Source organism: Osmerus eperlanus, chromosome 7 (assembly GCF_963692335.1).
Source record: "Osmerus eperlanus chromosome 7, fOsmEpe2.1, whole genome shotgun sequence".
In the NCBI taxonomy this organism is placed as follows: domain Eukaryota; kingdom Metazoa; phylum Chordata; class Actinopteri; order Osmeriformes; family Osmeridae; genus Osmerus; species Osmerus eperlanus.
In genome coordinates this window covers 7,078,581-7,102,091 of record NC_085024.1, presented here as the reverse complement: position 1 = coordinate 7,102,091, position 23,511 = coordinate 7,078,581, and the positions used below count along the sequence as shown (strand labels likewise).

The 23,511-nt window shown below is 40.6% G+C and overlaps 1 protein-coding gene across 2 annotated transcripts in view; it reads left to right on the top strand.

Moving 5' to 3' along the window:
• Nucleotides 1-23,511, top strand: part of tbrg4 (transforming growth factor beta regulator 4) — a 55,016-nt gene that overhangs the window by 6,486 nt on the left and 25,019 nt on the right. The window lies entirely within an intron of this gene.

Here is a 23,511-nt window from a genome sequence, read left to right as displayed (position 1 = left end):
AACAACATTAGCAAGCCAAAACTCTTTCTAGCATGTGTATTGACAGGGAGAGCCTAACCTGTCAGCTGTGTTGTCGATGCCTCGAGAGCAAAAAGGAAGTGACCAGAGCTTGCCGTAAAGCATTATCTTTGGTCGTACGATGTGTATGACGGCATTGACATTTTAAAAGGCTTTTTAAGACAAAAAAGCGACTTTACATGTGTACTTGTGTATTTTTTTTTGCCTCCCCTTTCGAATTCAACATTCAAATTACGAGACTAGAGAAAATATATCCTGAGAAAAGTGGATTTTGAGGGGTATAGCTCCATAGACCTTCATTCATTCTGCACTTGCCAGTTAGCGCCCTATATGGAACTAGAGGGGAACTGCAACCAGTTCAGAACCTGGAAGTTTCCAGAGAGTGGCAGTTCTCCCCTATTAAAGGCCATATGGCAGGTTAAACGCTACTGTTAATTAATGGGTACATGAAGCACTCAAGATATGTATATCCTTTAAAATATCTCCAAATGGTGTCTCCAAATGGTGTTAAAGACCAGTTTTTGTCGTTTTTGGTGTTAGAATTAGCATATTAGCTAATTGCATATTGCAATTCGGCGATGACGTCATGTTGGGGAGTCGTGGAGGAGAGTAGCCTCAGCCTAGTACTAGAACTATGGCGACTGACTGGGATGAAGAAGAGGTGGCAAAAACCACTAATGTGTATGATGGCCCACAGCCGTATAATTTTGAACCAAGTAGACATGAGAGGGCAAATGAGGGATTGCCGAGACCTGATGTCCGTCAAAGCCAATTAAATGGATGGTCCGAGGACAATGAGTGGAGAGTTGTTGAAGTGTCCTGGTGAGTTGCTATCATTTAGCAACGCAGCAACGAGCTCTGGAGCTAGTCTACGAACAGCAGTGCACATATACAAAAAATAGTTTTTACTGTCAGTGAATAGCACCTAGTGAAAGTCGTTTTCCTTATATCTAGTGACAGTGATCATTCAGGGCCTGACATTAACTTTTTGAGGCAGGACAAGTAGCCTACATTTACGTTTCACTTTTCCATGCACAAAAGTCACGTCCAGGTAAAGATTGTGCCTTTGACCAACGAAGATGAGCTGTAATATTATACAAATGATAACAATTGAGGTGTTATATATTTTTTTTTATTTGTTACATTAAACATTGACACAATTTCTGCAGAATGAAACACTTATGTACTGTATTGCAGCTTCGTCCCAATATCTCTACAGACCGTGTAGCTAATTTAATGCTCAACACTTGAACGGGGGCTTATTACTTGAAAGAGGAATTATTTACTGCGTCTTCTCAGTTACACTATCAGGGCATGGAAATACTGTGACTTGCTAAAGTAGGCAAATGGCTAGTAGAACATAACATTTCATAATAATTTCAGTCAATCAAACAGCTGCAAGACCCAGTGAAATGTTCTATACAGCTAGCAAACTAATGTTAGCTAGCATCGCTAACGACATTGGCTAACTCAACTTCGGTAGGCTATCCTCAGTATTTGCAAGCTGGCCAGTGCAAGTAACATGGCATTTTATTTTGTTTGAGTTTAAACTTGTCCAGTGGGGCAAGTAGGCTACATTTCTCTTCCACTTGTCCCGGTCAATCATGTCGTTAGTTGTAGTTCAGATAAGTAGACTAATACTACCGGTAAACTTATCTAGATCTAGAAATAGAAGACATCATGCTAGCTATGGGCTAACTTGCCAGTCCCACCTAGAAATCCCCCCAAGATCATCCCTAATTAAATATTTTCCCCAATGTTGTAAACACATTTCGTTTTGATGGTACTAGCAGATACCATATTAGACATTCTCTGGTACTAGCCTAGTGTTTATTTCTAATCGATTTCAATGGTCTCTAAGCGGGCTTTGGTCTGTCGTCTCCCCAAAGTGACGTCATGCAATGCATTGTGGGAGAAAGAAGAATCATTGCAAAAAGTAGCTACTTTTTCGTATTATATTACGTTTTGTGACACCCAACAACATCAAATACAATGGATATCAGTTTAAATGTTTATTACCAACAAGCAAATAGCGCAAATTTGTTGGAAAAATAAACCTGCCATATGGCCTTTAACCCTTGTGTTATCTTCGGGTCGTTCTGACCCATCAGCCGTGTGACCCACCGTCGTATTGCGACAACTTTACCGCATACAAAAACAAAGTGAAGCATTTTCTTTTAACCGTTGGGCTGTCTCAGACCCCCCACATTGCGAAGGTTAAAAGAAAATTATTTTTATTTGTTTTTGTATTGGGTAAAATTGGGTAAACACAACGATGGTTCGTTATGAACCTTTGGGTCATGTGACCCGAAGGCAGCACGAGGGTTAAACATTCTCTGACAATAACAAGACATCATAGCTAAGTTAAAGATCCTGTAAAGTGGACCAGGAAACGAGTTTTAAGTTCGCCACACCACAGAATAATGTGTTATTAACTACCCATCCAAATTCGAATGAAAAAATAACACGACAAGTATGTTAAATTAGGCTTTGAAATCGTGAAAAAATCAGTAGTCTTCTCTGCTTGAGACTGGGGGGGCGTGTCGCCTGAAGGAGCTGAAGCTCCGCCCCTCGCTGCCTATTGCCTACCTCCGACCCAGATAATGGACGCTATGTCAAGCCGAACAAAACCGTATAGAATTAGAATTTATTTGTTCAATGAGTGAAACATACAGTTGCATATAAATGAAATGTTCCCGTGAGCTGTGACAGTAAAAATGGACACCAGAGACAGCAGACAGTGAGCTCTCCAACTAGGCTACTTCTAACACATTAGCTACCATTTCACCAAAATACCATCATTCTACACCGAGTAGCCTAATATCAATTTAGCGGTTTGCACTAACTCATAGCAGAGATACCTCTGGAAAAGTTATCTAGTATAATTATAACAAGCACACAGAACTGAGTGATGAACTGCTGGCGGCGGTGGATGGTCCAGGTGCGACCGGAGGATGAACGGCCGGAGGGGCGATGCTCGGTACGGCTCCGCGCTGCAAGAGAAGCCGTGTGTTGGTGAACCCCGTCTGTCTCTGGTCCATGTTAAAACTGTCTGCTGTGAAATGGTCAGTGCAGAGGCGGCTGTTGGAGTTTATCCGAAGCTTTCCATGAGCGTGGCTCTTCACAAAATCTATCCACCTATTTTTCCTTTCATTATCAATAGGGAACTTAAATGTTGGAGTTCTTGCATCCAGGGAAGATGCAGTTGCGGGTGGTGGGAGACATCCAGAAGCTAGCTAGCTAGCTGATGTAGGCTACAGTAACAGTACAGCAGGAGGAGCCATTCAGTGATCTGACGTAGATAGGGCGAAATGATGTAGATAGGGCATTTTTTGGCTCCGGCCATTAAAACCTGATCTGAAAACGGAAGAGAAACTGTTCTTCGGTTTAACTCCACATTTCAGTGTGACAAAGTTTTAGCGCTTTGCACATGCTTTCAGGAACTCATTTCACACGTATATAATGTACTTAGAAGAAAAACATGGAATTTACTTTACAGGATCTTTAACAGTAGTGCTAGCTTAACAGGGCTAATCTCTCTCTGTCAGCGTGTAGCTACATGAGGTGAACGATCAACTAAAGATAATAAATTATTACATACCGTAATTATTCGATTATTTGAGGGTGGCGTTTATAAGAAATATGGTATTCTTGGCTAGCTGCGCTAGCATGCTAGCGTGTCTTTAGACAAGCTTGCTAGTTCGCTACATTAAATTTTCTTAGCAAGTTTGAACAGTATGGTCTTCTAAATCACTGATTAAGCAACGAGCAATTGTCAGTGTTAGCTAGACTAGCTAGCTCTTTCTCATCTGCTTTTTATTAATGCTGATTTGCAAGGAATGCAAGAGCAGCTAGATAGCGAAAACACCCACCTACTGCCAGGGCTCTACACTAACCTTTTCCACTGGTGGCACTTGCGCCACTAACTTTTTCAGTTACTGGTGCCAAAAATGATTTGGTCGCACAAATTATTTATAGTAATCCGCTCTGGATAATAATGAACAATAATGAACTTGTATTGCATACAGATGTGCACTTTAATTACTTGCCATCTTTTAAACCACATGCCTTAGTGTTTTCTTTAACATTGATTGGGATAGATTTACTGCAATATAAAATACAGTGGGCCTACATTTTGAAGTGCAAAATGAATTTATTTTAGATTTCAACATGCTATGGTTGGCACAGATGGGCAGACTCCTGAACTCATAAGGAAAAATAATGCCGAAATGCAGTCGGGAGTGCTGCTGCGTTACGGGATATGTAGGCTGTACCTGTCTCTTATGGAGGATTATAGGGCCAAAACTAAATAAATAAATACTTGGATAAATAAATAATTATATGACACAAAGCTTAAATAAATGACTAATTATATAATGAAATGCCTAATTGACATAAAATATATAAATTACAAATTAAATGAGACACTAAATATATAAATGTTACATGTATTTGTGTGTATATATATATATTTACGTTTTAATGTGTTCACATTTATTTATTTATTTATACTTACATTTATTTATTTATCCTTACATTTATTTATTTATCCTTACATTTATCCACGGTGTAACTTGTTGCAGCAAAATAAATCCGTTGTCTACGTCACCAAGTTAGGGGGTGGGTTTAAGCCTCTGATTGGTGAATGAACAGTATTACACACCAGGCAGGCTCAACCAGTCGATCAAGCTCTCTTCGATATAGAGGGATCCTCTATCGCCTCACTCTGCAGCTGCTAGGTGTGTGCGATACTGCAAAATGTGCTATTGATCCGATACCAAGGAGTAAATACAGGGCCATACGGCGCCCCTGCCAATACCAATATTGCTGATTTGCAATATTACTTTTTACTTAGAAAAGCAGTTTATCTACCTTCGTGTCGAGGGTGCAATGCCTCATAATTTATGAAGTGAATGCAACATCAATATGAACATTTGAATTAAAATAAAAAATTTGAATTTTCATGATCATTTAATGATTTTTCCTTTAATTACTTGTTTGTGATTATGGGCAAAATAAAACACAGGACAAAGAGTTTTGTCAAAAATACTGTTAGTGTGTGCCGCTGAGTCGTGTTACTGCACGTACACGCCGGCAACAACTCACAGCCTAGCAGGGGAGGGGCAAAGTGAGCTTGGGCGAAGTTAGATGGTGTTTGCACAAGTTACAACCTCTATGATGTAAAGGGAATTGTGTACTGAATGTAGAGAACAGAAATTGAAACTTAAGTATCGATCTTATCACGCCAGTATCAATCAATAAGCTACTGATACCAACGTTGGTATCGATACTATCGGTCTTGAGATCGATTCGCCCATGCTGTACCATCTCGCCGAGGATCGTGAACACATTTTCATTGATGTCTGTGTCAGTCAGGGCCGATATCATTGCTATAATTTCAGCGAAGCTCTCAATATGATGAAAAAAAAAAGTTAATTGGCAGTTGCCTCCATCTCTTCAGCTACCGACAACATTTCGACCACTGTAGCATGCAATATTTCATTCATTGAATCCGCACTAGGTGCTGCCATCTTGAATGAGTCAAAAGCAGTCGATTCGAGTTGAACCACCAGAGGTTTTTACCCGCCCCCTGACTTGGTGATGACGGATTTATTTTGCTGCAGCAAGTTACAAATTATAAATGTAAGGATAAATAAATAAATGTAAGTATAAATAAATAAATGTGAACACATTAAAACGTAAATATATATACACACAAATACATGTAACATTTATATATTTAGTGTCTCATTTAATTTGTAATTTATATATTTTGTATGTCAATTAGGCATTTCATTATATAATTAGTCATTTATTTAAGCTTTGTGTTATATAATTATTTATTTATCCAAGTATTTATTTATTTAGTTTTGGCCCCTATAATCCTCCATAGTCTCTACACTTCGCGTGCTTCATACTGTCATTGTGAAGCTTCAATGTTTCGTGTTTGAATTGTTTTGACGCAGTTACAAATTTGAACAGTCCTGCAATAGAAGGCCCACAGAAGTTACAATCTGAAGCGATACGAAAACATTAGTGCTGTCAAACGATTAAAATATTTAATCGCATTAATGTCATAGTTAACTCGAGATTAATCGCAATTAATCGCACATTTTTATCTATTCTAAATGTCCCTTGATTTCTTTTTGTCCCATCCTTTTTCTCATTTTAATGCTCTTATCAACATGGAAAAGTGGTTCGGATTGCTTAGAGAAAATGTTTTTTATTGAAAACAACATTGCAATCGCCTGGCTTTCACGAGGGGGCGGAGAATTTGCATCAGCTGTGTGCTTGGCCATCAAGTGGTATTTCAGACTGGACGTGCTGCGATGATAGCTCAGTTCAAAACGACAAAACACACAGATCACTTTGGTCTTGTCAATGGAACCATTTGGCAACTTTTTAAAAGTAAACTTTCCATTCAGAATCTTATTGGCATCCATTTCGGCGTCTCGCGCTCGCCATCCACTCAAAACGTAACGTTAGCCTACTACCAGAGAATGTATAATATCCGTAAACGGGCTCTGCTACTACTCTTTAGCTGGCTCGCAAGCCCAAACAAGTGTGTGTGGCGTGCCTGTTGTTTTGTTTCCTGTCTAGCTCGATCCGATGTGGTGTTGTAGTTTTTCTAAGGTCAGTAGTTTTTGCAACAGCATGTGAAAAAAACTACAAAGTTTGCTAGGCCAAAAAGAACGTTAATCGCGCGATAAAATTTACGCCGTTAATTTGGGTTTGCGTTAATGCCGTTAATAACGCGTTTAACTGACAGCCAGTGTTTCCCCTACCATTATATTAGGGCGGCGCCCCGCCCCCCCTAATATATATATATAGTTTTTAAATATAGCGCCTGATCACAAAATAAGTCATTTAAGGTTACCTTTCCTATAAAACAGGTCTATAGCGTTTTTATTAAACAAATTAAATGGCGTTATGTTATTAATCTTATTTACACGATGGCATGTCATTTCTGTCTCTACATGGTCGTCGCCCCCGCCGCCGCCTTACCAACCCCCCCAAAGCTGTAAACCTAGGGGAAACACTGGACAGCACTAGAAAACATTTGACTTTTCAATAGGCTGTAACACATTGCGCCTTGCGCTTACAAAAAAGTTTGGCAATACTACTTATACGCTGGTGGAGGTCCTGGCACATTTGGCGCCCCGGGCTAGGTTTTCCCTAGCCTGGTCCTAACCAGACCCTCGTACATTTCATTTGTACAGAGGGTCTGGGAACGCTCCATTGACAAGCATTAACTTCCTTGAAGGCGGGTACTCTGATGAAGTTTAAAACTATTGGATCTGCCCAGAGCCACTCTGATCTGCCATAACCAATCACTAGCGTTCGCCTAAGCCAACTCCTTCACCACTACTGTAAAGGAGCTAGCTGCCGTAGCTGGAAAATCAAACTTTTCCCGAACTCCGTGGGGAGGAGGGCCACAACATCATGGCCACCAACAAAACTTAGCAAAGATTGTTCTTGCTCCGGCTTTAACTTTTGGATATTCGGCAGCGACTCCGCCGCTATTAGTGAACTACAACTCAAACTAGCGAACGACATCAACGTCATCGTTCTCAGCCACTCCCTCTGTTCGCTGATTGGACCTACAAAAATGTTGTTTCCAAAAACCGACTAATACACCGATATCCCAGACCTAGTACAGAAGCAAAATCAAAATTTAGCGGAAGTACGTAGGAGGGCAGAGCCAGGCTAGGTTTTCCCCTGCCGCCCCCCAAACCCACGTGAACGGCACGACAATGGGTGTGAACACACAAAAGCGCCTAAGGCAAAAAAAAAGTCTGCGATAAAAAAAACAAGAAGCTGTGAAGCTGTGTTCATCACGCGTGCAATGCATGTCAGCGAATATGTTCTCAATAGTATGTTTCAAGTTGGTTACAGCCGAAGTATCGTTCTGTTTTGATCAATTGTAATCGAGTTGATAAGCGTGTCTTGTCTGATCAATACGCAACTGTGAGGTGCGCGAATGGACAGAGCGGCCAGTAAACTGTTGTTCCGCAGGAATGATAATATATAGTGTAGGCATGAAGAAAATAAAAGGAAATTGCAAAACACCTGGGAATAAATACATTGATTAGAAAATATATATAAAGTTCTATGTGCTCACTATAACTTCTATTGGAGCCGTCATCGCAATGAATCACTCGTGCAGTGCATGTCTGCGAATATGTTTAATAATAGGTACATCCGAACCCTCGTTCTGTTTTGATCAATAGTAATCGCGTTGATAGAAAGATCGAGTGTGTCTTCTTGTCTGATCAAGACGCAACTGTGATGTGCGCGAACAATAGCTTGCTTCGAAGCAAGCACCCAATTATCAACATGCGGAATCCTGACTTCATCAGTTGGCGGTTAGATAGTTAGATAAACAGTTAGATAAACTTGAATTTCATAATTTGTGTGTTCCATTTCTGACCTCTGGTTAGTTCTAGATTCTATTGATATACATTTCAGTTGTTTGCATATGTAAAGAGGTAAATCTTGATCATCTTTGAACCATACATGATAGCACCATGGGGCTTGGACTATTGTCAATCTATTAGCCTATCTATTTTAATCTAAAGTGGAAGCAAAATGATTTCCTCCAGCATAGCCTCCATTATTTATGAAATGGTAAATAAAAAAATTAAAAAAACATAGATGTCTGCTAATAAGGTGACACGGTAACACTTTTTTTTTTTTTTGTACAGAGGGTCTGGGATTGCTCCATTGACAAGCGTTAAGTTCCTTGAAGGCGGGTACTCTGTTGAAGTTTAAAACTATTGGATCTGCTCAGAGCCACTCTGATCTGCCATAACCAATCGCTAGCTTTCGCCTTAGCCAACTCCTTCACCACTACTGTAACGGAGCTAGCTGCCGTAGCTGGAAAATCAAACTTTTCCCGAACCCCGTGGGGAGGAGGGCCACAACATCATGGCCACCAACAAAACTCAGCAAGGATTGTTCTTGCTCCGGCTTTAACTTATGGATATTCGGAAGCATTGCCACAACAGACCGAATAGCTTCGCTCGCATCTTTCTCCGCCGCCATTACTGAACTACAACTCAAACTAATGCACAACATCAATGTCATTGTTCTCAGCCACTCCATCTGTTCGCTGATTGGACCTACCCCTCGAGGGTAGGCAGATTGCAGCCGATCACCTTCTCAGCAGTGCGGATGATACGCTGCAGTCTGCTCTTGTCCTTGGCAGTGGCAGCAGCGTACCAGATGGTGATGGAAGAGATGAGGATGGACTCAATGATGGCTGTGTAGAAGTGCAACATCATTGTCTTTGGCAGGTTGAATTTCTTCATCTGCCATAGGAAGTACATCCTCGTTGTGCTTTTTTGGTGAGGGAGCTGATGTTCAGTTCCCACTTGAGGTCCTGGGAGAGGATGGTGCCCAGGAAGCGGAAGGACTCCACAGTGTTGACTGGGGAGTCGCACAGGGTGATGGGGGTGAGTGGGGCTGTATTCTTCCTGAAGTCCACAACCATCTCCACTGTCTTAAGAGCTTTGAGCTCTAAGTTGTTCTGGCTACACCAGGTCACCAGGTTGTCAGCTTCCCACCTATAGTCAGACTCATCCCCGTCAGAGATGAGCCCAATGAGGGTGGTGTCGTCCGCAAACTTCAGAAGTTTGACAGACGGATGACTGGAGGTGCAGCTGTTGGTGTACAGGGACAAGAGCAGAGGGGAAAGGACGCAGCCCTGAGGATATCCGGTGCTGATGGACCGGGAGTCAGAGACTTGTGTTCCCAGCTTAACGCACTGCTTCCTGTCAGACAGGAAGTCTGTGATCCACCTGCAGGTGGAGTCAGGCACGTTCAGCTGGGAGAGCTTGTCCTGAAGCAGGGCGGGGATGATGGTGTTGAAGGCAGAGCTGAAGTCCACAAACAGGATCCTGGCATAGGATGCTGGGGAGTCCAGGTGCTGTAGGGTGAAGTGGAGGGCCATGTTAATGGTGTCATCCACAGATCTGTTGGCTCTGTAGGCAAACTGCAGTGGGTCCAGGAAAGGGTCTGTGATGGATTTGAGGTGTGCCAGCACAAGGCGCTCAAAAGACTTCATTACCACAGAGGTCAGGGCGACGGGTCTGTAGTCATTGAGTCCTGTTGGCCTTGGCTTTTTGGGCACAGGGATGATGGTGGAGGACTTGGGACAGGCTGGCACATGGCATGTCTCCAGGGTAGGGATGCGTATTGATAAGATTTTAATGATTCCGACTCCTTATCAATTCCTGCTTATCGATTCGATTCCTTATCGATTCTCTTATCGATGTTCCCCTCTACAGCCATAGGTCTGTGCGTCCTGCACCACCCCACACACTAATTTCTCAAACTGGCTTTGACTGGCTCTGAAATGAGCTAATACCTACCACCTCTAGGCCTCTTCAGGCCTCTGTTTTCAAAACTAAATCTAGTCGGAGATAGAAACTTTCAGTTTCCTTGTGTTCAAGCTTCTATTACTCAACACCAGTAGGACTTACAGGGGTCCTAACAACAGGGGAAATAACTTCAGTGTCATCTTTCAAAAGAGACCATTTACATGCATGTACTCCAAATGGTTCAACAACAGCTTTCAATGTACTTTGGGTATGTTGTTTAGGCGTTTTCAGGCACATTTAACAGGACTATTAAAAGGTTAAACAATTAAAATGCTAAGTTTAATAATGGATTAAAAATCGATATGCTCATTTTAATAATGCGACACGCGAACGTTTGCTGATAACACACGCCGCCCCGATAATGTGAAATGATCAATAAGATCAATACTAATGGGAGACAAATGCCGGAGCTTTAATGTATGCTTCAAACGACGGGACAGAAGATAACTAGATCGACTACACACAATAAAGGCAAATTGCTTCACACAGTAACAAGTGGTTGTGATCACTTTTGAGCAGTTTAGCTCTACCTTAGATAGTTAGAGATGAAGCGCGAACGTTGGCTGCGCTGCTGCATGCATCGAACACATGACGTTCCAGTAACTTTAAATGCTTCTTCATATTTGTAGTATTTCCTCCCTTCGACGAAATAGACTTTTTACACGCGTTACAAGTGGCGTTGTTGTCATTTTGTCGTGTGAAATACAACCAAACTTTAGAACGCTTCTTCCTAGTTGCCATGTTTTCTGCAGTCTGTCTATGCGCGAACTTTTATAGTTTATTCAGACAGACGTTCGCGTGTCCCATTATTAAACTGAGCATATCGATTTTTAATCCATTATTAAACTTAGCATTTTAATTGTTTAACGGCACAGAGAATTGTTAACAGAATCGTTAAGGAATTTTGCTAACGATTCCAAGGAATCGATTCACTGGGAACCGGTTCTAAACAAGAACCGGTTCTCGATATCCATCCCTACTCCAGGGAGGTGTTAAAGATGTAGGTGAACACCGGAGACAGCTGGTCAGCACAGTGCTTGAGGGTGTCAGGAGAGACAGAGTCCAGCCCAGCTGCTTTGCGTGGGTTCTGCCTCTGAGAGCGCACCTAGCAACCTAGGCAAACGGCGCCATCTTGATAAAAAGATTCAACAAACTGTGATGAGAAACTGAGTCAAACATAATGGCTAAATAAGTAATAAGTACATGGCTAACCCTAACCCAAACTCACTCTATAATGAGTCTAGCATTGGCCACTACTGCGAAATACAACAGCAACGCAATTCCAAAGGGATGAAAATGATGAAGGAAGAAAGAACAAATGGCAGGACTCAAAAATAATTTGCTAGATAATCCAATTCAGAGAACAGGAAAGTGGCCCAAAACGCTAGCTACAGTTGTTGCTAGCTGTCGGCTAGCTTGTAAAAAGTCCCATTCATACAAGCTGTCAGTGATGGGCAAGCTACTTGATATGTGTAGTGAGCTAAGCTACTAAATTCAGCTTCACTACACAGATGGCTACCAATCATAAAAATGTAGCAAGCTAAGTTACAAAAATCTGTCAAAAGTAGCTTGATACATTAGTAGCTACTTTCAGTTAAACAAACTGCATGCCAAGTCAATGCAATGTTAGTGATCAACACAATTGTCAGTCAGATAAAGGCTAAAATAGTTTCTGATTTATTTATTGAACAATAGCCTAATCCACAATGCTAATACACAATTGCTGTTATCTAGTCAGACTGGCCGCGCAGGCGCTGTTTGAGTGGAGATGAGACGATGACAGCCCTCGCTGTACTCAGCTCTCGTGAAATCGGTTGTAACGTGAACTGCAGAACGGGATATGTGAGATGCTTTTTTTAGTGCTTTGTCAACACAATAATCCACCAACCTTATGTATGAACATCAGAAATGTCCAGGAGAAATTAGCTTTTGAGGACGCTACTGCGCTACTTGATCAATAAAAGAGCTGAAAAGTTACTTGGTTTTGTAAATAGTGACGTTACCGCCAAACTACTGACAAATGTAGTTAAGATAGTAGCGTTGACGATACTGCCCATCACTGCAAGCTGTATAGTATTGCAATCGAAATTCTAGTGAAATTCACCTAGTCGTTATCTAAGGGATTATGTTAGCCAAATCCTACTGGATATTTACCATCCATAAAAATGTGCCAAATGTCTGTCTGATTTCGCGCTCCAAACTCACTCATTGACGGTGCACCAGAGTACAAAGGTATAGGGAAAACATGACATGGATTTCAGGACAAATAGCTTTCGTTAATGTATAGTGTAACGGTGCGTTCACACTGCAGCGGAGCAGGCGGCGTGGGGCGTCGGCTTCCAATTTTTTTATTTTATTTTTATTATTGCGATACAACATACAAAAAAACATATAGACAAGTGCTCATCACATCAACCATAATACAACAACAACTAAACAATATCAGCAAAATAATATATAATAAAGATACCCAGGACAAATACATTACAATAATTGGAAGCAAAAGTTCAGTACGACAAAAAAAAAGGATGATGCTAATCTACGATCTAAGAGCTCTCTGTAAATTTTAATCGTTCTATTACTTTTTGTTGTGTTTATCAAGACCAGCGTGTCAGTATACAATGCAAATTCACGTGAGAATCTGGTAAAATTAGGGGTCTCCTGTGCATATTTGCTTTTGTGTATATGGAATTTGCCAAATAAAATAATCAAATTAATTATGAATTCTAAATTGGTATTCTTATGAACAAAACAAGTGATGACACTTTTGCAGTCAATTTTAAGTCATCTTAGTTTTACACAATACATATCTTTCAATCTGAGTCCAAAAGGTAAGTGAAGATGAGCAGTGGTAGAACAGATGAGTTAAAGATTCAGAATCCTTATTACAGAAGGAGCATTTATTTTCAATATAAAAAAATTTAGATAAATACAAGTTTGTTACATATATATTGTGTAACATTTTAATGTGCACTTGTTTAATTGTATTAGTAATACAGAATTTGTATGGCAAAAGTCATGCTCTTTGCCAGTCAATGTCATTAAAGATGTTATTCCAGTAAGCTTTCCCTCTGGGACTAATCCTCCTTTTTTCAAATAATGTGTTACGTATGTGTTTATTGTTGCATTTAATATCCATAATGTCTATACCATTTAAAAACAAGTGGGGTTCTAACCTTAGTACTTCTTGAAATTGGAGGTGACTCTTCAACAGGTGGGATAGGCCATTAGGGATGGCTTTTATCACAGAGTTAAATTCTTTACTCGTTACAGGAAAGGACTTAATGAGAAGGAATCGATCATAGCTAAGCAATGCGCCATTGGTGTCAAATAGATCATTAACATATAATATACCTCTATCAAACCACTTCTGATTGAAAATTGACTTTTTACCAACAGTTATGTTAAAATTATTCCATATGATTTTGTGTGGGGAAAATTTCTGTTTGTAACATAATTTCCACGCTAGGAGGGCCTGTTGAATACATTTGGATAATTTTATGGGCAATTTGGTGGTCTTATAGTTACAGGTGAGTAGAAAGTGAAGACCACCTAATTGTTTAAATATATTGTTTGGAATAAAGTACCAGAGAGTCTGATGCTCTAAGACATTCTTTGATCCATTTTATCTTGAATGTGTTATTTAAATCAAAAAAAAATTACAAATCAAAACCCCCTTTTTTCCTTGGCCCAGAAAGTATATCTTTTTTTAAGTAATGGTGTCGGTTTTTCCAAGCAAAGTTGCTAAGTATGTTGTTAATTTCTTTAGATGTTGAGTCTTGAGATGCCTTCAGCCTTGGTTAAGAGAATTCTTCCAAAAATAGAAAGGTCACGTTGAAGCCACATACAGTTAGGTCCATAAATATTTGGACATTGACACAATTTTCATCATTTTAGCTCTGTATACCACCACAATGGATTTGAAATGAAACAATCAAGATGTGCTTTAAGTGCAGACTTTCAGCTTTAATTTCAGGGTATTTACATCCAAATCAGGTGAACGGTGTAGGAATTACAATACATTTTATATGTGCCCCCCCCCCTTTTTAAGGGACCAAAAGTAATTGGACAATTGGCTGCTCAGCTGTTCCATGGCCAGGTGTATGTTATTCCCTCATGGGAGTTCGTTATTTCATTGACAAGGAGCAGATAAAAGGTCTAGAGTTCATTTCAAGTATGGTATTTGTGTTTGGAATCTGTTGCTGTCAACTCTCAATATGAAGTCCAAAGAGCTGTCACCATCAGTGAAGCAAGCCATCGTTAGGCTGAAAAATCAAAACAAACCTATCAGAGAGATAGCAAAAACATTAGGTGTGGCCAAATCAACTGTTTGGTACATTCTTAAAAAGAAAGAACGCACTGGTGAGCTCAGCAACACCAAAAGACCCGGAAGACCACGGAAAACAACTGTGGTGGATGACAGAAGAATTCTTTCTCTGGTGAAGAAAAACCCCTTCACAACAGTTGGCCAGATCAAGAACACTCTCCAGGAGGTAGGCGTATCTGTGTCAAAGTCAAAAATTAAGAGAAGACTTCACCAGAGTAAATACAGAGGGTTCACCACAAGATGTAAACCATTGGTGAGTCTCAAAAACAGGAAGACCAGATTAGAGTTTGCCAAAAAACATCTAAAAGAGCCTGTACAGTTCTGGAACAACATCCTATGGACAGATGAGACCAAGATCAACTTGTACCTGAATGATGGGAAGAGAAGAGTATGGAGAAGGGAAAGAACTGCTCATGATCCAAAGCATGCCACCTCATCAGTGAAGCATGGTGGAGGTAGTGTTATGGCGTGGGCATGTATGGCTGCCAATGGAACTGGTTCCCTTGTATTTATCGATGATGTGACTGCTGACAAAAGCAGTAGGATGAATTCTGAAGTGTTTCGGGCAATATTATCTGCTCAGATTCAGCCAAATGCTTCAGAACTCATAGGACGGCGCTTCACAGTGCAGATGGACAATGACCCGAATCATACTGCGAAAGCAACCAAAGAGTTTTTTAAGGCAAAGAAGTGGAATGTTCTGCAATGGCCAAGTCAATCACCTGACCTAAATCCAATTGAGCATGCATTTCACTTGCTAAAGACAAAACTGAAGGGAAAATGCCCCAAGAACAAGCAGGAACTGAAGACAGTTGCAGTAGAGGCCTGGCAGAGCATCACCAGGGACGAAACCCAGCGTCTGGTGATGTCTATGGGTTCCAGACTTCAGGCTGTCATTGACTGCAAAGGATTTGCAACCAAGTATTAAAAGTGACAATTAGATTTATGATTATGTTAGTTTGTCCAATTATTTTTGGTCCCTTAAAAAGGGGGGGGCCACATATAAAATGTGTTGTAATTCCTACACCGTTCACCTGATTTGGATGTAAATACCCTGAAATTAAAGCTGAAAGTCTGCACTTAAAGCACATCTTGATTGTTTCATTTCAAATCCATTGTGGTGGTATACAGAGCCAAAATGATGAAAATTGTGTCAATGTCCAAATACGTATGGACCTAACTGTATTCATAATGGTTTTAGTTTTTTTTTGTCTAGGGAGAAAGTTACATTTAGTCATTTAGCAGACGCTCTTATCCAGAGCGACTTACAGTAAGTACAGGGAAATTCTCCCCCGAGGCAAGTAGGGTGAAGTGCCTTGCCCAAGGACACAACGTCATTTTGCACGGCCGGGAATCAAACTGGCAACCTTTAGATTAATAGCCCGCTTCCCTAACCGCTCAGCCACCTGACTCCCTGACGTCCCTGAAGTTAAGCTGTTATGTGGTTAACATATCTTTGGTTACATCAATTCCCAAATATTTGACAGATTTTTTTCAACGGAATGTTGCATATGTACTCATCATCAGTATCAAATAGACTCAATATTTCACATTTCCCTATATTAAGATGTAGTGCTGAAGCTTTTGAAAATTCATTAATTAATGAGTAGCTATGCAGGAAGTAATAAGTAGTACAACAATAACACCAAACTTAATACTATTAACTAATATGGAACCATGTGGGAGTCACGTGGCTGAGCGGTTAGGGAGTCGGGCTAGTAATCTGAAGGTTACCGGTTCGATTCCCAGCTGTGCAAAATGACGTTGTGTCCTTGGGCAAGGCACTTCACCCTACTTGCCTCGGGGGGAATGTCCCTGTACTTACTGTAAGTCGCTCTGGATAAGAGCGTCTGCTAAATGACTAAATGTAAATGTAACCAAGATTAACTAAGCAGTAAGTAGCTAATAGCAAATTTAGTACAAAGGTAGTTCCTTGGTAGGTATTTGATTATTACTGAATAAATATATCCTCAGTGAGAACTACTTGTGAACTATGACCAATTAAGAAAGAATAACCAATTACTAATAACAAAAGTAACATGTCTAAAAAGTGAACAATTGTTTTTTTTACTCTTAACATGGTCATAACATTTCAGAAGCTTGTGCCTCAAATGAGTTGTTTGTGGAAACCAGTTTATGAATATTAACGTTATAACACGTCCCCCCCAATATTTGATCATACTGTATGATTATGGGAAACATCCCCCCCCCCCAATATTTGATCATGCTGTATGATTATGGGAGACGTCCCCCCCAATATTTGATCATACTGTATGATTATGCGGGCAATTTTGATGTGACTGCTAGTACGTCTTTTTGCAGCTACGAAAATATCAAATCCCGGCCGGTCCATTTTCCAAATCCAGTCGACTTGCCTTACGGTGCGTGTCCACTACAGCGGAGCGGGTGGCACGGGGCGTCAGCTTCCAATTAATTTTCAATTAAACCAGGCGTTGACGCTCGAGTAGGGCATTGTGGGAAGGCGAGCGGAGCGTTGCAAGTGGGATTTTCTCAACTTTATGTAAATGAGGAGCGTGAAAACACTAGCGTTGGCCAATCGGATTGGTTTCTTGTTTCTTGTAACGTAGCAACTGTTGCTCATGGTAAACATTTCTAGGTTTTACAATTTCAAGATGGAGGAGAAACTTATCGTATGTGTCTGGTACACCCAGTTCTGTTCAGAACAAAGATATGTAATGTGACGAGCCTGAATTTAAAGATTACATTAAACTAATAATGCATGGTGCAGGGTTGCCGACGTTGTCAGTGTCCCTAGTGTGTTTTTATACGTTTAAATTCAGTCTGTTCACATTACGTGACTGTTCTGTGCCACGGCTAGCTTGTTAGCCCAGCCTACAAACGACTGGTTGAGTGACCGGTGGTCACTTATTGTACTGTAATCTTGCACTAGTAAAAATTCTGTATTTTTACACAAATGTTCCCACAATGCCCTACGCGAGCGTCAACGCCTGGTTTCATTGAAAATGAATTGGAAGCCAACGAGGAGGGGGCGGGTAGGTGGCGGCCAGCACGCATGTTTTCCGTTAAGCTCTGAAAAGTTTTGAGTACCAGCTGCTACAATGAAAACTACAATATAATGGACTATTCTGTAGAAAGTTGCGAGTAATGAGTTAGTCCAAGATTCCAAGATTTATTAACGGGAGAAATATAGACTTTGACAACCTCAACCAAGTGTAGCTAACGCTAGTCCGCCTGCTTCAAGCTAGCTTCCTTACCACCCGTCAACCATGCCAAAGCAAAAGCGAGATAAGGAGGTGAGGGGAACCCTTGTGATGGATTTCGAGAATGAAACTACATTCCCTATACACTCATCTTTATCTGAATCCCCTCTTGCAAGTCCTATTTCCAAAAAAGTCTGTTCAGACAGTCAAGAGGAGACGGTATCCAACACAGACATATTAAATGCCATCAAATATTTATCTAGCAGATTCTCTTCACTTGAAAGAAATATAAAAAAAATCTCAGCAGACATCGTGGCCATCAAAGAAAACGTTGAAGGGATGGATCTCCAGATGAAGTTGACTGTTGACAAAGTGCAAGCTGTGAATCGGCGGATCTCCGAACAAGAGACAAAGATTGAAGAAGCTGAACGTTACAGTCGTCGTTATAACCTCAACCTACTCAATCTCCCGGAGGCTGCCAGGGAGACTGCAAAAGATGTAAGGAAGCACATCTTTGACATTTTCTGCAAAATAGTTCCAGAGGAGAAAAACAAGTTGGGATTTCTCATCGATACCTTACACCGGATCGGACGCCTTAGAGAAGACAGGAGACCACGTCCAGTGATAATACAGTTCACCATGCGCACCTTCAAGCAGAGGATCTGGAGGGCTTCAGTGAGCGCCACCGAGATGAAGGAGAAGAATCTGCGACTTGCTGAAGATTTAACATACTGGGAGAGACAATGTCGAAATAAACTTTGGCCTCTCGTTGACAAAGCGCGGAAAGACGGGAAGAAGACTTCATGGCGTGGCCCGGACGTTATCATTGACGGGAAAAGAGTCACAGCAGAATCCAGCTAAGTTTTTGGTAACAACACTTGACTCTGATCACAGCTTATATTTGCCTCTTTTTAAAAACTGGTATCGAATAGGTTGGACAAATGTTAGTTGATAAGAGGTTGAATTTCTGATGAATGCACAATCCATGTGTAATTAATATGGTTACATTTCTGTTTTGGTACTCAAGATCTTAAAAGGTTCTAACACTTATTCCTTGAGAAACCTAAATAATAAGCCCACTTATCCAAGACTTATATTTGTTAAGGGGGAGTCAGATGGCTGAGCGGTGAGGGGGTCGGGCTAGTAATCTGAAGGTTGCCAGTTCGATTCCCGGCCGTGTCAATTGATGTTGTGTCCTTGGGCAAGGCACTTCACCCTACTTGCTTTGTTGGGATGTCCCTGTACTGTAAGTCGGTCTGGATAAGAGCGTCTGCTAAATGACTAAATGTAATGTTAAAGTTCTCAAGACATTGTGCTCCTTTTTTCTTTCTTTTTCTTGTTCTCTTCTTAATTTTTATAAAAGATGACTGATTTTAAGTTCAGCTCGTTAAAAATAGTTTCTCTTAATGTTAGGGGACTTAGGGACGATACTAAAAGGAAAGCAATGTTTCTTTTTATTAGGAAAACTGATGCTAACATAATCCTCTTACAAGAAACTCATTCCAGTGAGACAGACAGTACATTTTGGAAAAGTCAGTGGGGGGGTCAAGCATACTTGTCTCATGCCTCTCATCGCTCTGCAGGGGTCGGCTTTTTGTTTAACAAGTTTACAGGTGATACTTTAGAACATTTCAACTCTGAGGATGGAAGGCGGGGATTTCAATGATTCTCCAGATGATTCGGTAGACAGAATTCCAGAAAGAGTTTCTCAATATTCACAGTTTAAAGCCACACTTTATCTATGTCAGAAATTATCAGTAACAGATGCATGGCGTTTCTTTAAGCCAAGTTACAAAGAATTTACCTGGTGTAATTCAAGATGTATACAACAATCTAGAATAGATTTATGGTTAACCTCCACCTCTTGCCTGCAATACATATCTGATGTTTCACATCGTTATGCTCCTTTGACGGATCACAAAATGATCTCTATACACTTAGTTGGCTCAAAAGATAGTAATAATAAAATGCGTGGGTATTGGAAGCTAAATAATAGATTACTTAAAGACAAAACCTTTCAATCTTCTGTTAATTTAATGGCTAAAGATATTTTCAATGAAAATTAAATGAGTAATATTCAGAAATGGGAATATTTCAAATTCAAAATGAGAGAAATTGCTATTAAACGCAGCAAAGAAATTAAAAAGGTTAGTAATGCGAAAGAAAAATAAATTATGGAAAACTTGAATGTTTTATTGAATAGAAGAGATCTTTCAAAAATCGAGAAACTAAAGTTAATGGAACTGCAGAATGACATCGAAACACTGTACACAGATGCTGCTGAAGGATCCTTTATACGATCCAGATGGTTAGAAAATTGTGAAAAAAACACTAGCTATTTTTTTGCATTGGAAAAACGGAAGTGTAAAAGAAACAATATTTCCACACTGAAAATTAAAGACAATGTTAGCACTAATCACAAAGAAATTGCAGAACATATAGGATCTTTTTACCAAAATGTATACATATCCAAATTTGAACCATTATCTTGTGTGGAATATTTGAATAGCATTAAAACATATGTCCCCACCATTTCAGAATAATTTAGAACTAACTGTGAAAAACCTATTTCGAACTGCGAATTTGTAGAGGCCTTAAAACAAATGAAAACTGTGAAGGATCCTGGGATTGACTACTGAATTGTACTTATGTTTTTGGAGTATTATTGAAGACCCACTTCTGGAAATGTATAGAGATTGTGTTGATAGGAAGGAAATGTCTACAACAATGAAGCAAGGAATAATTAGCTTGATACCAAAACCAAACAAAGATCCTCTATCAATAGAAAACTGGAGACCAATCACCCTTCTGAATGTAGATTATAAATAGTTTGCACTCGTTTTTGCTAGACGGTTAAAAAGAAATCTGGCAGAAATTATAAATGAAACCCAAACTGGCTTCATGGCTAATTGCCATATAAGAAACAATATAAGGTTGGTGTTAGATCTATTAGATTACTCAGAGTATGTGGAGTCACAGGCACTCATTGTATTTCTTGACTTTTATAAAGCGTTTGATACGGTCGAACACCCTTTTATATATAAAGCTTTGGATTTATTTGGTTTCGGGGAATCCTTTATAGCTGTAGTTCAAATGTTATACAAGGATATTAATAGTAATGTATTAATCTATCCCAATACCTCTAAAAGATTTCCTGTTAACAGGTCTGTGCGTCAAGGCTGCCCAATTTCCCCCTTTTTATTCTTAATTGTTGTGGAGTTACTCTCGCTCAAGGTTCTGAATAGTCCCAATATACATGGTCTATCTATTTTTCAAAAATAAATCCGAATTAGTCAACTGGCAGATGATACATTGCATTTTTGCATTTAGTCATTTAGCAGACGCTCTTATCCAGAGTGACTTACAGTAAGTACAGGGACATTCCCCCCGAGGCAAGTAGGGTGAAGTGCCTTGCCCAAGGACACAACGTCATCTGGCACGGACGGGAATTGAACTGGCAACCTTCAGATTACTAGCCCGATTCCCTAACCGCTCAGCCACTTGACTCCCTTGATACAGCTTTGTTCATGAGAGACAACGACCAAATTGGACCAACTATAAAATTAACAACGGACCATTATTCTAAAGTGTTACCGTAATTTGTTTTGAACCTTGGATCCACAAGTGAGGCCATGTCCAATAGGTCACTAGTGGCTGGGTCAGCATACTTTGTGTTGAGATAATCCACAATGGTAGTCTTGATGGATTCAATAAGCTCAGTATCTTCCTCATCAGGTGCCAGGAGACTTGTATTGAAAAGATGAAGCACAGGTCTGACATATGAGAGAGTAACATCGTCCTCACCAGACAGAGCAGCTGTGAAGTCCTGAAGGGGTTTGAGAGCCTTCTGGACTGCCTCTAGGACCTCCATATCCTGCCAGGTAGGGACTAGATGCCTGGATTTCTTGTCAGTGGCCAAAACATTGGTAAGGGCACCCTGCTGCTCCAGTACCCTCTCAATCATTTGCTTCCTTGTTCCCCATCTTGTAGCAGACTCAGTGATGAGCTGACGAGTGGGCAGACCCAGCTAAATCTGAGCTTCAGCCAATTCTCCCTTTCTTAAATATCCTGTAAAGTGGACCTGGAAACAAGTTTTAAGTTCGCCACACCACAGAATAATGTGTTATGAACTACCCATCCAAATTCGAATGAAAAAATAACACCGACAAATATGTTAAATTAGGCTTTGAAATCGTGAAAAAAATCAGCAGTCTTCTCTGCTTGAGACTGGGGGGGCGTGTCGCCTGAAGGAGCTTCAGCTCCGCCCTTCGCTGCCTAGTGCCTACCTCCGACCCAGATAATGGACGCTATGTCAAGCCGAACAAAACCGTATAGAATTTGAATTTATTTGTTCAATGAGTGAAACATACAGATGCATATAAATTACATGTTCCCCTGAGCTGTACAGTAAAAATGGACACCAGAGACAGCAGACAGTGAGCTCTCCAACTAGGCTACTTCACACACACACAAACACATTAGCTACCATTTCACCAAAATACCATCATTCTACACCGAGTAGCCTAATATCAAGTTAGCGGTTTGCACTAATTATAGCAGAGATACCTCTGGAAAAGTTATCTAGTATAATTATAACAAGCACACAGAACTGAGTGATGAACTGCTGGCGGCGGTGGATGGTCCAGGTGCGACCGGAGGATGAACGGCCGGGGGGGCGATGCTCGGTACGGCTCCGCGCTGCAAGAGAAGCCGTGTGTTGGTGAACCCTGTCTGTCTCTGGTCCATGTTAAAACTGTCCGCCGTGAAATGGTCAGTGGCGCAGAGGCGGCTGTTGGAGTTTATCCGAACTTTCCATGAGCGTGGCTCTTCACAAAATCTATCCACCTATTTTTCCTTTCATTATCAATAGGGAACTTAAATGGCGTTGCAGCGCAGCTGGAGTTCTTGCATCCAGGGAAGATGCAGTTGCGGTTGGTGGGAGACATCCTGAAGCTAGCTAGCTAGCTGATGTAAGCTACAATAACAGTACAGCAGGAGAGCCATTCAGTGATCTGACGTAGATGGGGCGAAATGACGTAGATAGGGCATTTTTGGGCTCCGCCCATTAAAACTTGATCTGAAAACGGAAGAGAAACTGTTCTTCGGTCTAACTCCACATTTCAGTGCGACAAAGTTTTGCTTTCAGGAACTCATTTCACACGTATATAATGTACTTAAAAGCAAAACATGGAATTTACTTTACAGGATCTTTAAGGGAGAGAATTCTCAGTCATTGAGAAATCTCAGATTTGATTGTAGTTTGTGCAAATTCAACATGGATTATAGGTCGAAAGTTGAATGAACGAGTACTTATTTCCTTTCGATTTCTTACAGGGTGAGTTGTTGTTGCCCATAACACGCTAGCATTCTGCTAATGAATGCTCTATGACATCATTGACATTTTAAAAGTTTCTTTAGAACAAAAAAGCAACGCTTAAAAAGCGTGACAAAAAAATATATCCTGAGAAAAGTGGATTTTGAGGGGTATAGCTCCATAGATTTCCATTCATTCTGCACTCACTGTTGAGCGCCCTCATATGGAACCAGAGTGGAACTGCAACCAGTTCACAACCCAGAAGTTTCCCGAGAGTGACAGTTCTCC